Here is a 4,552-nt window from a genome sequence, read left to right as displayed (position 1 = left end):
CTATGGGGCTTGTCTGCAGTTTTGTTTTGGTCATCACATCTGAACAACTTTGACATAATCAAATGAAGTTCAGGCTTAAAAAATAACTAGCCGAAATATTTTTCCCAAGGGCTGCTGGAACTCATTAAACTTGAGTCACTGTGGCTTTTGGGCCTTGAGGTTGCCGTACAGCAGTGAAAGCTGGGCTAATTTAATTTGCTGAACAGTAAGGGGGTTCGCCAAGGCCTGGCCAAGACTTGGGTGAGCTAGCCTCAGTGCAGTGAAGGTGAAAGATGCCAAGAGATGATTTGGAAATGGGCCTTTAGCTGGGGACACAGGCAGCACAGTTAATTTCAGAAAATGATTATGAGTGGATCAGTAAGTTTTTGGCACCATTACTACCTGAACTTTTTGAGGGGTATAGTGACTGTTAGTCTCATGACATTTTATTTTGTATAGCTTGCTACTACCTGCCACTTCATCCATTAGATTGATTTTTAGGTGTCTAGTTAGGAGGTTGGGAATCTTTCATAGGTTCTGGACTCTTGGAGTGCAGTGACGTGAAAGCTTCCACCAGAAGAAACCCTTGTTTATTTTAAACTTAAGATTCATATGTTTAATTTAGCTAAGTTTAGGAGGTTATTCTGATCAGATGTTGTTAAAGTACCTGCTCCCTCCTTGAAAGCTGTTACAACTTTGATCAGTTCAGATGACCTCACCTGGTATGTCTTGCTTCCACACCCCACGCTGGAATGTTTGTGAGGTGTGCGATGTTTTAGTGGGGTCACTCTGTGTTGTACTGATGCACTTGACAGGGTTGTACTTCCTGTGATGGGACCTGCATGTTCTCTGTGGAGTCCAGCACAGAGTAGCCTGTGACGCAAGAGGGTTTTGAGAGTCCAGCACAAATTTTGTGGCCCTCGGCAAAACTGGGAAGTTTCATTGATGTTATTCCAAATTTCTGATGGCCCCTCATTTTATTTGTGTGGAGTTAATGCTTAAAAAAAATTTTTTTAACTGCCAAAATCCAGCCACACAGCAGCTTACAGTATATGCAGATCTTTCTGCATAAGAATATATATGGTGATATTTTGTGACTAGAATTCCATGGTATGTCTGGGCCTTTATGGTGGGTCCCAGTTTTTTCCATAGTTAGTAGCAGTGAACAGTCAAGTTTTTTTTAGGTTCCTATGGGATAAATTTCTGCAGGTAAAGTTGTTGGTTCAAAGGAATTCATATTAAATTTCATATTAAAATTCAATATTAAAATATTGATATGTCCTAACAAAGAAGGAGGATCGGCTAATACTTCCATCACCATGGTTATAAGAGTGCCTTTCCCCCTACATCTTAGCCAGTGTTGGGTAGCTGTACTACTTGCAGAGGGAAATGATCTCACGATTTGCATTTGCCTTTTGCCCCCTTGTATGAAGGAGGAACCTTTGCTTGAAATCATGTGGATTTGAATGCTGACCCCTCCACTCACTAGGTGTGGGAGCCTGGGTAAGTTTGCCACTCCGGGCTCAGTTTCATCATCTGTGAAATAGAAAAAAATGATGCGAAGCTTAGTGACTTGAATTCTGTGGATACATTTACATCTGCATTTATAATCTGCCTTCCATCAGTGGAGCCCTTATTAACTCTGGAATGTGGCTGATAGTTTTTTTTTTTTTTTAATGTGCCATTGAAAAGATTAACATACGCGTTTTTATAAAGAAAATTAAAATGTCAAACATTAGTGTAAAGGCTTTTCAGCCCTCTCCAAAGGTAAAAACTGGATAGTTTTGGAGAGTAACCTTCCAAACAATTTTCTGTTGGTTTATAAGTCCTTCATGTGTGTGGCCACTCAGCTGTGCTGGACACATTTGAGTGATGTGAGAGACTGGAACGTGGAAGCTCCAGGTTTGAAAATGGGCTGATTTCACCATGTCCTGGGACAGTTTGAGACCAGAGGGGTAGGTACCAAGCACAAGGTGAAGCTTGCGGTCTGTGTAATGACTAGATTTTAGGGCAAAAGCTTGTCCACATGTTCGCGAGATCCTACTTTCAAGAATGAAGTTGAGCGCCTACCTAGGATGCCACAGGCCAGCAAGTACAGGTGACCTTCCTTTATGAGTCCTTAATCCTCGAGTTGGGGAGCCAGGCCTTCAGAATCCAGGGGACCGGGTGCTGGGTGGGCGTGTCTGCTCTGCATTCAGTGCAGGTCCCAGTTGTGCTTGGTTGCAGCACAGCAGCGCTTGGTAGGGCTGGGGTAGTCCTCTGCTGTGGATCTGGTGGGTGTGTGCTTTGAGCTGCCTGAAGTGTTTAGGGTTCTGGTCATTCATGGAGCTGTCATTGACAGCGCCAGGAGTCCTAGGCTTTATCCAGCTGCAGCAATGAGGAAGGCTCAGCAGGTGTGCAGCCTGAGGAAGAAGGGCTGGGGGTGCTGGGGCAGCCCGCCCCCACTGGTTTCCCTGGGGTGCTTTCAGCCCCCCCGGGCCCGGTGGGCTCCTAATCCAGATGACCCCCGTAAGTCCACCAAGGTATGTGCCACTGTACCTTTGGGATTTGTGGAAGGATCCTCAGACCATTGGTATCTGTTCCTTAGGGGTGGTGGTGACGCTGGGCTGAAATTCCTGGGGGAGAGGAGAACATTCATCAAATCATGGAGGAGGTTGATTGTTCTTTTCACCCATCTCTTCTACAGTGAGTCTCCCGACCACAAAGGCAGTGTTGATTTCAAGGTGTATCTAGAAGTTTGTAACTACCACGAAGTTCTGATGTGCTGTTTGGGGCTTCTTGGGTTAACATAAATGTCTACAGAACTGTGTTTGCTTACACAATTATATTTGGTACGTTAAGGCTTGTCTCTTGCCCGTCTCAGTGTTTCTCGAGCATTTGGACTGTGATCCACAGTAAGAAACACCTTTCCCTTCAAGACCTAGTGTGGACACACATGCACACACACACACCCCACAACTGAAACAAGTAGTAGAGAATTGTTGCCTTTCTGTGTGTGGTGCACTTGACTTTATGGTTTCTTGCTATTTCTCTGAACAGTATGCTGTCTGTGAACTACTACACTGATTTCCCACCCAGTTTGAAAACCTGGGAGCTCTGGATATCAGCACCTGGCACAAAGTGTAGGAACTTGGACATTTCTTGAATGAGTGAGTAGATAAAGGTGGCTTGAAGTTTTCTAGATTTTCATGAAAAGTCCCTCTTTTTCCCTATGGACCTTCACAGTCTGTCAAGAACCAGGGTATGGTGGTCAGTGAGGTGAGCGCTGTCTCCTGTCCGAGGTGAGGTGAAGATGCCTGGGACGACAGCTGCACGTGGGAAGCACACCCAGGAGCCGCTCAATATGGTCACCTCCACTGTCCACCTGGCTGGATAAAATCCCCTTTCAGAGTGTGAGAAGGATCTCTCCTGGGTTCTACGCTCGCCTCCAGCTCCTTTCGCTATTTCCTCTCCTCTCCAATTCCGTGGTTCTCAACTTACCTGAACATTAGAATCAGCCATGGTCAGGTGTGCCCCAGACACACTAGATGAGACTCCTTGGGGTGGGACCCAGGCACTAGGATTTTTCAAGCTCCTCTAGTGAGAACCAACTGTCCAAGGACCTCTGGTGGGTTCTTCAGAGAATCCAGAGGGGAATGGTTCTTTGGCCCTTTCCAGATTGTTTATTGGGCAGGTGGCCAGGGGCACCGGGCTCTCAGACCAGCCCTGAGGCTGAGGGCAGCTGGTCCTGTCAGAAGACCCCGCCCCTCCCCTTAGCTGCCTGCCCAGCCACCTTCAGTCCCTTAGGCCTTTAGGAAGTCTGGACATAACCAGTGCATTCTTCTGGGGAAAGCTGTTTTACTGGGCGTGGCAGGGGGAAGTTTGCACTCACAAGGCCCCAGGGCGCTGTGAATCATGGCTCGCCAGAGTGACCCAGCAGTCCTGCCCCAGGAGATGACTCCTGCACCTGGCGGGGCTGTGTCACCTTGGGAGAGGTTTAAAAATACAGATTGCTGGACTCCCCAACTACACACACAATCCAAAGTTCTGGGGTCGGGACAGGGTTTCTTTTTTTTTTTTTTTTTTTTTTTTGCGGTACGTGGGCCTCTCACTGTTATGGCCTCTCCCGTTGCGGAGGGCAGGCTCAGCGGCCATGGCTCACGGGCCCAGCTGCTCCGCGGCATGTGGGATCTTCCGGGATCGGGGCACCAACCCGTGTCCCCTGCATCGGCAGGTGGACTCTCAACCACTGCGCCACCAGGGAAGTCCAGGGTTTCTATTTTTAAAAGAAGGCAAATTAAAAAATAAAAGTGGGTCCTAAGTCCTACTACCTGGTTACCTCTGTTTACATTAAAAAAATTTTATTGATAACACATGCACTTGGGAAAATAGTACAGAAAGGTTTCAAGGTGACAAGTCTTCCTGAGCTGTCTCCTCCGGGATGTTGTCGTGTGTGGAGTTGAGCCTGGAGTTGTGCGGCCTCCTGCCACTGAGGGAAGCTGGGCCAAGGCCGGGGCTGATGGGCACAGCAGGAAATGAAGGACCTTGGTCCCAGAGCATGCCAACCATTGCATTCACTCAGCTTGGAATCCTG

This window comes from Mesoplodon bidens (assembly GCF_964165515.1).
Source record: "Mesoplodon bidens genome assembly, chromosome: 15".
Classification (NCBI taxonomy): domain Eukaryota; kingdom Metazoa; phylum Chordata; class Mammalia; order Artiodactyla; family Ziphiidae; genus Mesoplodon; species Mesoplodon bidens.
Note: the sequence above shows the minus strand (reverse complement) of the source record.